Raw genomic sequence first — 12,388 nt, forward strand, 5'->3', positions numbered from 1 at the left:
TAGATTATAACACAATGTTGACTGCTGTACCCCAATTTTTGACATTTTTGTTTGTTTGTCTGTTTGTTTTGATCTCGCATTGTTGTCAATATAATTGAATTCTGTGAGAGGTTTAGCTAACTATAAAACCAGGTTTAATCTACCATTTCATACATAATGAAATGCCTGTACCAAGTCAGGATTATGACAGTTGTTTTCCATTCGTTTGATGTGTTTGAGCTTTTGATTTCGCCATTTGATAAAGGACTTTCCGTTTTGAATTTTCCTTGGAGTTCGGTATTTGTTATTTTACTTTTTTCAGCAGTAATGTTTAGTAAAAGCAGTGTTGTGGTAACGGACTGCGAGGTGGCAACATGATAATTTATATGTGGAAATTTCAGGAAAAGAGCCAGATCAAAACCATTAATTTCTCTATCAAAACTGTTGCTAGAAACATTAAAACATATTATCTATAATACGCAATTTTATCTGGATCGATCCCTTGAAGCGTTATTTGGTTTTAAAATGAATATTGCCAAAAACACATGAACATAAGTTAAGAAATTCCACATATTCACTTATTTGGAACATATCGCATTAATATATATTCTGCCTTATCTGATGCTGCTTGCTTCGAGGAACCGGACCAAATACATGGAAAATGCGCATCATTTTTCTATGTAGAAATACCCTATCGCACCTACATTTAATTGTACATCATAATACAGCTTTTTGTTTTACATTACGATCTTTGGCTTCGAACTTATAATTGCTACCGAATTAAGTATTTTTCATTTTGCATTTTTTGCTCTCCACGCTATACATGTTTACCGTTGACAGACCTTTCTATTGCTTTTAATGATTTCCTTAGCTAATCTTGCTTGAGTAATCTCTGAAGGATTGCGTTTATGAGGGTTCTTTTCTTTGATCTAAAATTATCAAAGTACACAAAATCCGAAACGTTGAATACCGATGTATGCAGGACTACAGTAGCGACTGATGCCTGGCTTTTTGCGATTTTTTTGTGCATGGCTATTTTACACCTAGTATGTTCAAGCTGCTACATTAAGTCAATTCGCAGGTCAATGTTTTGATGTAGAATCATTGTGCCTGGGAGTTTTCAAAATACTTATGTAAAAGTAAAAAGATAACAAAATGCATAGGCTTGGTAATCATAACTATTAAACGCATTCAAATCTGGATTTTGATTTCTGCAAGGGACATTCAAACTTGAACTCAAAAGAATCTTTTTAACTTGAACTTGTTGAACTTTAAACAATAATATTTCATATACTGCATACTCAGTTTTGAAAATAGAAATAAGAATCAAGTTTAGTTTAGTGCATGTTTTGTTACATAATTGCTTGAACAGTATAAAGTTGTTGTTCGGGATAGAAATAATATTGAAGTGAAATAAATTCTATTATTAAATGATATGAGCAAATCAGCCCTAATACGGATAAATCAGCATATGCAATACTGATGGCGTTGCCCTGTCGATATAAATCAAGAGTTAATATTGCTTTTTGGACAGGGCCAATACGGAAAAAACAGGGTCAATACTGAAAAAAAAGCCGTATTGGCCCATGGGCTAATACGGGACGTTCACTTCCGGTTTCAATTTTCTTACGCCTTACTTATTTTTGGACGTATCGTTATGCATAAAAACATTTGTATTATATTTTTTTAACTTAAAATCATAAAATGAAAAGTTTAAATGATGATCAGTGTTTTGTAATGTCTTAAAGTCTTGAAACGGAAATATTTCACAGCCTTTTCGAGTTATTGACACTGTTTCATTTCCGTTAATCAATCATCAGAACGCAGACGATCCAAGAGTAAGAATAGTAAACTGTCTGATTTATTCTTCCCATCTACTTTATATTTGCTAGATAAAATGAATTATAATAGCATAATATTAAATACTTGGACGAGAAATCAGAAATTACATCTGACAATGTTGACCAAAGATCCATGGACGTGAATGCGAAAGACAAGTTCAGATATGAAATTCTGTATCTTCTTCACAGTAAGTTTCTTAGTTTATTCTAATTAAAAGAATTACAATCATTTAATAAAAGTGTTATGAACTGGCTGTTTCTGTATTGGCCCTGTTATAGATTCTCGATCGGCTGTATTGGCCCTCGACTTTTCGAGTCTCGGGTCCAATACAGCTAACCTCGAATCTATAACAGGGCCAATACAGAAACAGCCAGTTAATAACACTATAATATAACTTTCTAGAAAGTTTAATAATTGCAATCAACACCAAAAAAACAAAGAGAAATTTTATGGTAAAACCCAATCAGATGCTTCGGGTTCAAAAATCTAGTCAAGGAAACAAAATGGATAGAAAAGAAAATAATAAGGAAATTTAATTTTAAGAGATTTAACTTAAAATTAGATCATATTTCAACCGCATAATACAAACACCTCATTTTTTAAGGGTACTTGTAGACTAGGTTGTCCTAAACTTTTTTGCCATTTTTTTGCCATTTTTATTTTCTCCCGTAAAAAAATAAGGTAAGTTGTTTTGTCCATGAGTAGCTTCAAATTAATTTTCAGAAAAAATGATAAAGCTGATAGTATGGCAAAACATAACCTTGGCCAAATGTCAAAATAAGAGATGCTTTTTTAAATTTTTTTGTTTATTTAAAGAAAACAAAAAAATCGCAAAACATGAACCGTATTGAACCGTGATATCATTATGCATAAAATATGTTGGCATGCATCAATTAAAAGGTCAATTAATAACAACAAATAATAATGTAAATGTTGCAACTCATGCAAAACTGAGTATTATCTTTAGGTCCCTTTCAGTAATGTAGTTTCCTTTATGTTTATACATTTAACGTATTCCAAGCTTTTGGTTCCTTGTGAAGGATGACTCCAAAAAAACGTGTATATTTAACTAGTGAAAGAACACATGCAATACCTAGAATTCTGTAATGTTAGTTTGTTTGTTTTACTTACTTGTCATACAAGTGGGGTTTAAGCTAGCTATAAAACCAGATTAAACCTTCAATTTTCCTCGGAAAATGCCTGTACCAAATCAGGAATATGACAGTTGTTTTCCTTTAGTTTTATTGGTTGATATAGTCGACATTTTGGTTTTGTCAGTTTTTATTGACTCCCCCCTTTTTTGAGTTTACCTTGGAATTCGGCATTTTTTGTTATTACATTGTTTTTATACACTGGATAACAAAAGATTGACAGATAATATAAGACAGGACAGAGACATCATTTCTCAGACAAAACGTAAACAAGAATAAGTTCATTATATGACCTTCAACAACGAGCGGGCGCCTCTATGGTCAAGTAGTCTAAGTAGTTCATCTACAGTCATCACCAGCCTGTCAACAATGAAGTTCGGAACACGCTCGTGAATTAACTACGATTGCCAGTTTTCCTATCGAAGGTCGGAGATTCTCTACGGATACTAAGGATATTCCTCCATTGATAAAAAAATATCTGCCCTTATATATAGTCAAGAGTTCTGAAAGTGACGCAAGACATGTTTTAATCACATATATTATTTTGATTAAATATAATTGCAACTTCTCTGATCAAGGTATAAAACGTAGAGAGCAGCTGTGTTCTAGTAAAACATTTTATGGGCTATGCAACGTCGAGGACCATCGATGTTTTGAGGATTTTTGTGTATTTTAAAGTATAATCATTTTTGCTATTGTGATTTAGTCTACTACAGAATGGTTCAATCATTGCTGCGGTGTCAAACTTCATTATACATTTCAGTTAGTAAAATGAAGACAAAATATCATGTTTTATTTAATGCCATTTTTTAAAGATCTGTTTTTCAGCAATTTTTTACCGCGATTACTGTCTCGGTTTAATTTTTGCATAATTTTTTTATTATTGCTGACTGATTTTCTGCATTGAAAGACATTCATTTCTTGATATCACCGAAGAATTATTTTATTTAGTGTTATATTTGACAATAAACAACTAGCTACGTACATTTACACAATTGATGTACAGATAATCGATATTTCAGTGTCAGCTGACTAATAAACTTTCGATGTTAGTTAACATTATACAGTTCGTGGGAGCAAATTGGAATCAAAAGAGGACTTTTATTTCCTTTATTGAATCATTGAAATAAGCTACGTGCATATTAGCTTTCCAACTGAATATCATTTGGAAATTAGTGTTTGTACTCTTATTAATTTTTTTAACAGTAAAACTCTAAAAATTCAAATATGAGTAATTCTATTGAAATATTTCTGGAATTTATTTCCCTTGCAAAGTTTGTATCTGATTAAAAAACCAATCTGTGTTCATGTCTGAAATATCAAAATAAATCAATAGAATGATTTCGAGAACTTTTTCTGTTACTTTGTCCATTTTTTTAATAAAGCATCTGAAAGATCGTATACCCTGTACGTTCAAAGCTAAGGCAAACGGTGTCGCTATCCTTTTAAACAAAAATAACTGGGGAACAAGATGACAAGGCTCTCTTTATTAAAGAGCTAGACTAAAACCTGTCTAAAATCACTTATACCTGAGACAACTGCTTCTGAGATTAAACTCTTCTACACAGTTTCAGAGATCTCAATTTACATCAACTTCAGGTTATCCACAACTAAAGCACTGCCTGTTGGAAGAATAACAAACAGTGCTTAAATCTGCACAAATAAAATTTCCCATTTATTTCCCCGACTCCAAATTAGTATAACATCTTTATCGTGTCGAATATCCTTATTGCAATGTGTTCTGTCTACAATCCAGCTTTGCCTTTTAGTGTCATTAATCTCCGACTAATTTGATTTCATCTGTGACCTTGTCCTGTCCTTCACAGATAAGTTAGCTGAATAAATGGAGGTTTAGGTGTATATGGCTTAGAGATAACACATAAACGACGCGCAAACTACTTATCTTTTTTTATTTCTAAAAGGTCAAAATGGCTTAATATTTATGAATTATTTGCCGCTGGACTTTAAGCAAGCATCAATAAATCAATAATTGAATTTTGCATTATTACCAAAAAAACGGGGTTTTTTTTACTGGTATTTCTTAAATGTTTAATTTCTTTATTATAAAAGAGTTAAGTTGTAATCTAGTTTCATTTCTGCATACGTGTCATATTGGACATCCTGGGTGACGGTGCAATTCAGTTTAGGCTGAATAAAAATTAGTAAAAAATGAAATTTATACCAGTAGTAATCCGAAAATGAAATTAGTATAATAAATAAAAAACATAAAACGTCATTATTATTCTTTAAAAACATTCACTACTGAGAAATAAGTTTTATCCTATAAGCAATATGATAAACAACGGCGCTCATGATTAATTCAATGAGTGTGACTTCCGAAGCTCGAAGTTGCTTACCCTCTTTCAGGTACTAGTAATATATGGGTTCATCCCGTGCGTCTTTCATTCTATCTTTAATTTAATGTGTTGTATTGCCTTTAATATACTATTTTATTTGTATTTCGATTGCATGTTATCTTCTTGTGTATTAGTGCCTGGTCACTGAAGCCGAAGGGGACTATATACAGGGTTGCGCTTCTCTCTTCTCTCAGTTCTTTATTCCGACTTACTATTATGATTCGATGCATTCCTTAGATATTTGGTTAATTGTCTTATCATCAGAAATTCTAGATCAAGTTTGAGTTTCACTTTGGTTGAGAAATTATTTGTGGAAGCTTTGGTCCTTTGGCATAGAATGTTGCACTTGCCTTCGGCAACCGTCTCACTGTCTGTTGACCACTTTAAGTGCGAAAAGTTAATTAATTTAGATGAAATAAATGAACTTACTTAGTGACAGGCTTTCTTTCTTGAATTTGACACTTTTAATGCAATAAGACATCTATTCCGACATAATCGATATATGTTTATGTTCCAATACCAATTATATTTTTTTTTGTGTTTTGATTATGTTAAAACATCAAATGTATGGCATGGTATTGGTTGCAAAAATTTGATATTTTTCATTTAAATGCAATATTTTTATTTTAATTGGTATATTTCTTCATTCAAATGCAATATTTTTTTTATTTGAATGGTATAATTTTTCATTTAAATGCAATATTTTTTATTCAAATGGTATAATTTGTCATTCAAATAATTCTTTTTTATTTGAATGGTATATTTTTTCATTTTAATGCAATATTTTTTCATTTAAATGCAATATTTTTTCATTTAAATGCAATATTTTTTATTATTTATATGCAATAATTGCATTATGGGAAATTCTTTGACGTCATAAGGTCAAATTTGCAACAACGTTTGTGATTGGTCTGTAATTGTTTGGATTTCTCCCCTTTCTTTCTAAACATGAGTGACCAAGAATTAAAAAACGCGTCAGAATATCGCCCCTCAAACTAAATCTGGCGTTCGTGCGAGTTCTGCACTGGCTATTAAAATCTTCTGGTCCTAACTATTATTTCTATTTCAAAATTTCAAAATTTCGATGGTCAAAACGTTCGGACCACCACTTTTCAAAAACTTTCATTATTTATGGATCTATATGCATGTATAACGTTTTTTTTTTTAAATAGATTAGACACCGTTGGTTTTCCCGTTTGAATGGTTTTACACTACTCATTTTTTTTTTGGGGGGGGGGGGGGGGCCCTTTATATCTTGTTGTTCGGTGTGAGCAAAGACTACGTGTTGAAGACCGTACTTTGACCTATAATGGTTTACATTTACAAATTATGACTTGGATGGAGAGTTGTCTCATTGGCACTCATACCACATCTTCTTATATCTATATACAACGTAAACCAGACGTTTCTCAGACTGTTTTCTTTTTTTAATAAATCCTTTGCCGCGCGTTGTGTACTGATTGATACTTCAGTCTGGGAGAACAAGATTTAATTCAGTACTAGTTGTAATTAGCTCTGAGCAAACTTCCAGTAATTGCAAATATATTCTTATGCCGGTGCTTTGTGTCTATTGTCTTAATATTAGGGTTTTTTTGTGTGTCTCCTACCGATCTTTTGAGTTAATCTAATTGCAACTGATTAATGCAGGTTGTTCTTTTATTGGACTGTTACACCACTGTCAGAGCTTCGGGATGGGTTGAGTGCTCACAAACATGGTGTTGTACTGTTACACTACTGTCCCAGGTTAGGGGGAGGATTAGGATCCCGTTTACATGTTTAACCCCGCCACATTCTGTATGTATGTGCATGTCCCAAGTCAGGAGCGTGTAACTCATTGGTTGCCGTTTGTCGCTGTGTTATACATATTTGTGTTTCGTTCATTTTATTGTACATTAATTCGGCCGTTAGTTTTCTCGTTTGCATTGTTTTACATTTGTGATTTCGGGGCCTTTTATAGCTGACTATGCGGTGTAGGCTTTGCTTATTGTCGAAGGCCGTACGGTGACTTATAGCTGTTGATTTCTGTGTAATTTGGAGAGTTGTCTCATATGCAATCATACCACATCTTCTTTTTTATATTAACCCAGCCATATTCTTTATTTGCCTGTCCCAGGTCAGAAGCCTGTAGTTTAGTGGTTGTCGTTGGTTCATGTCTCGACTCATATTTGATATTTTGTAAATTTTTTTGTTATGTATAATTAGGCCTTTAGTTTTTCGTTTAAATTGTTCACACTTTTCATGTCGGGCTTTTTAAAGACGACTTTACGGTAATAGGTTTTTGTCATTGTTGAAGGCATTACGATTGTCTATAATTGCTTACATCCACTTCATATTTGAACTCCGGTGGATAGTTACCTTATTAGCAATCATATCCCATCTCTTCGTTTTTATATTATATACCTGACTTCTAAACTCGTGTTTTCCTGAACAAGCATGAAATATTTGTCACTGGGCGTTAAAAATTAGCAACAAACAATCAATCAATTTAAACTTGTGTTAAATAAGAGGAAAACCATTTAATATTTATTTATTTGTTGGGGTGGGGGGATAGAAGGATTTCATATATGAATATGGTTGCCTGGTATAAGAGATGAAAAATAGGCATGATTAGCGACAGATTAAAATGAATAAGAATGCCCTCTCTTCCCTTCCCCATCCTTCATCTATTAATTAAACTGACCACCACGGTGTATCCCAATAGTGTTGAAAGTAGCGTTAAACACCAATCAATCAAAATCCCATCCCTAGAATATCAAATAATAGTCCCTTAACTGTAATTGTCCGTGTAGTTCTTATATTTATCCAGCTTATCGTCCTACAGGGATGTCCTACTAAGGCTGGCATACCATAAAAACGTTTATAAGACAGCTCACATTCTAATATATCTGCATTCATAAATTTATTAATGTCATTTAGACTAAACGACGCCATATTTGTTATGTGCCTCTGCCGTCTAAACAACCTATAAAAAAAGAAGAGATGGAAGAGAGCAAGAAGATCTTCCCAATGCTAAAAAACAGAAATAGACTTCTTCTGGCTCACTACCGAAGAACAAACAAACGCGCCCTATTAATATGTTTTAAAAACGCCTTGCCCCTACCCTTTTTTCCAAAAGATTGGCATTGTTAAATATATATACATATATATAATCATCATTAAAATGCTATAATATTTTTATAGGACCTACTTTATTACATGATCTGGGACTAATGACATCTATCTATAAGTCCAAGCATACAGTAAATTATCATAATATGAATATGTTTCTTGTTTTAATAACCACATATGATGCTATGCATGAGTCACCATTTATCAGGACAGGAATTGGGTTTACATAGAGAGAATAATGTGCAAAAAATAGACAAGGGGCGTGACCAAACCAATAGATAACATATAAAAAAATAATGAAATATGAAGAATACGTTGATTGTTTTTTGGTTGCCTTATGTCCAGTGGCAAATATTTCACGCATGTTTAGGACAAATATAATAGAGATCAAAGGATAAAGAAAAGAGTGAAATGGTAAAAACTAAAAGATATAGAATTATAGAAACGATCTTTGATCTGAACACCCTCCCCCTCCCCTCACACACACACCATAACCATTACTGCCAATACTCGCATATATACATCTCTATACAAATATCTAAATCTGACACCCCCCCCCCCCCCCCCCCCCCCCCCCTAGACACAGAGGTTCTGGATCCACCCATGTTAAATGTATCTTATTATATACATTTTGTACGGGTCTAGATAATAGCTAAACGTACAATTCTATAATTTGTTGGATACAAATCATTAGAGATTTGTATCTAATTATATTATATACTGTGTCACAAAATAAACTTGTATAACCCCCCCCCCCCCCCCCCCCCCCCCCCCCCATTTCCAAATGCAGTATTGAAAAGTAAATAATTTAGAAGTCCTGGAGAAAAACTATGTTTTGAAATATGCTCTGCATACTTCTTTATTATGCAAAGACATATAGTAATTATTGAACTACTGTGGGGCTTGAAAAAAAAATCTATTTAAGGGATTCGGAGATGGGAACAGTAAAAAAAGCTCAGCAACGAATCCTAAATGTAAAATGATTTGCGGCATATGACATGAGAGCACATATTATAGATAGTCCAAAATATGAAGTTTTTTTTTTATTTATTTCAATGTGTAGACTGAGGGGAGTTTCTTCAGAAAGGGTTTTCATTTGAGGCGTTTTTTTTTTTTTGCCATGCACGTAGGCATCTCTTTCTATCCATGAACAGGTTGTGTGTCAAATTAATTATTATTACTTGTCAAATTAATAATAATTATCGGCATTAACAGCCAGTGCACGAACTCGCATGAACGCCAAATTTAGTTAGAGGGGCGATATTCCGACGCGTTTATTTAATTCTTGGTCACTCATGTTTAGAAAGATAGGGGAGAAATCCAAACAATTACCGACCAATCACAAACGTTGTTGCAAATTTGACCTTGTGACGTCAAAAAATTTCCCATAATGCAATTATTGCATATAAATAAAAAAACTACTATACCAATTGAATAAAAAGTATTGCATTTGAATGACAAATTATACCATTTGAATAAAAAATATTGCATTTAAATGAAAAAATATACCATTCAAATAAAAAATTTTGCATTTGAATGACAAATTATACCATTTGAATAAAAAATATTGCATTTAAATGAAAAAATATACCATTCAAATAAAAAAAATATTGCATTTAAATGAAGAAATATACCAATTAAATTAAAAATATTGCAAATAAATGAAAAATAATTAATTTTTGCAACCAATACCATGCCATACAAATGAGAGTAACCATGTGATAATGACAGAATCTGTTTGTTTAGTGATCGAGGCGAATGAACTGAAATGCTTGTATAGTATCGGAAAGCTTCTTGAGTACTTAGTAGTAAATAAATGTAAATTGTATGTGTAATACGGTCAATGGCAATCGTGCTGCAGTCAGCCATCCGGGATGATATCGATATCAGTCACGGTTGCAAAGGCTTTATCACACCCTTAATCTGTATGACGTCACTTCATCGACATCAGTCACCGTTGCAAAGGCTTTATCAAACCCCTGATATGTATGACGTCATGTCACATGAAAAAACATCTATACTTGAGATATAATAAAGTGTATATGATATGGCTTTTTCAATATCACACAGAGCTCTTGGGATTATATTGGTGTCTCTGGTTGATACGGATGTGATATTGAAAAAGCCATATAATATTCTCTATATATACACCAGGAAAGTCGTACTAGTATTTATCACCAAGCGCAGCTCCTAACAAAACTCTATCTTACAAGTGTAATACATATATTGTGTAAATTGTAATACACCTGTCCTTAGTACAACTTTATTTCAGCCTTATCGTTTTCCGTAAAACAATTGAGTTTTAATTACATTAATATGAATCAAGATGAATAGTGTGAATTAAAGATATTTTGAGTTCTTTAATTTCACTTTGAGATATATTGATGATATCCTGTTACTTAATATAACCATAATAATCCACATTTTAGTGAATGTTTGCATCTCATATAGCCCAATTAACTTGAGATTAAGGATTATACCGAGACCAGAATGTCTGCTTCATATCTTGATTTTTACCTCGATATTGACACAGATGGACGACTTTAAACTAAAATAAATGAAAAGCATGACGATTTCAACTTTCCAATTGCCAACTTTCCTTTACTCATCAGTAACTTTCCATCTGTTGCGTCGTATGGCGTTTACATATCGCAATTGATACGTTACGCTCTTGCTTGTTCACACTATACATACTTCATTAGCAGGGGTGTGGTCCTTACACAAAAAAAGTTCCAACAGAGTTATAAGTAGAGTTATATTCACCATCACGAATTGGTTGACCAATACGATATGTTTGCGTCTCTACTCACTAGCGATATGTTATTGCAGTTTTAAATGTTCAGATACCAGAATAGTCATCTAATCTGTAATTTTACCCATTGTGTGCTATTCCCGATTGTGACATTTCGACTGAGTGTAACGTTGATTTGCATGGCAGCTGATTCATGCATAGCAGAAGATGCTTACCCTGTCGACGATGGGATGGATGGATGGATGGATGGATGGATGGCTGTTTAACGTTCAAAGGTAAGTTAAAAATGCATATTCAGAACGAGAACATGATAATGTAATAGTATACTTTGTACTAAATCGACACTCTGAGACCGATTTTTTACGTGCTAGATTACAAGGTAACAGTCCGAAGAAAGTCATGTCACATTATTATCACACACTACCCGGACACATAATTCTGACCACGAGTCGACTAGTCTTTGCTCTTACTCTTAAAGGCCTCGTGTTTAGCGGAGAAGCGGCAAATACCAATTTTCAAGTCTTTAGTTTAACCCGGACGGGATTCCAACCCACTCGCGGCGAACACGCTATCACCAGACCACCCAGGCGGTCGCTCCTCTTGGAGTTCAAGCGATTCAAGCAATTTGTGTTTGTTACCTTTATTTGTCTTCTTCATCCATTTATGGGATTTGAATATGGGTAGTAACTACTGTTGCCTAAAGGGCAGACCAAAAAGAATTGACCACCAAACCTGTTATATAGGATTTTGAAAAGAGCTGTGCAAGCTAAAACAAACATACAAATATAATATATGGGATAGATAAGTTCTTTGAATTTCAATATCATTGAAAACCATGCTTGTATTAAAGAACATTTCAAAAATGATTTTTTTGCAATCATTGTCATAATGCGATTTAGTATTTTTCTAAATGGAATCATTCAACAGGCATCGCTTAGCTCGCAAATACCCTTAAACCGCAAAAAAAATATAAACTATGATGATTTATTTATAACAATACAATCAAAATGCCATTAAATTCTAAACATTTAGACATTATAGACATTTTCTATAAAATAGGTGAGATACCAGTTTGGTAACTGGTTTTTGTTGTCAAACTTTAATTGCATTGAAGGAAGCATACTTGGAACCAAAATCGATTAACTTGTACCCGAAAAGACAACACATAGCTTGACATTCGAAAAATTTTGGTTTTGGTT

The sequence above is a fragment of the Mytilus californianus genome, unplaced genomic scaffold (genome assembly GCF_021869535.1).
Source record: "Mytilus californianus isolate M0D057914Y unplaced genomic scaffold, xbMytCali1.0.p SCAF_15, whole genome shotgun sequence".
Taxonomy (NCBI): Eukaryota; Metazoa; Mollusca; class Bivalvia; order Mytilida; family Mytilidae; genus Mytilus; species Mytilus californianus.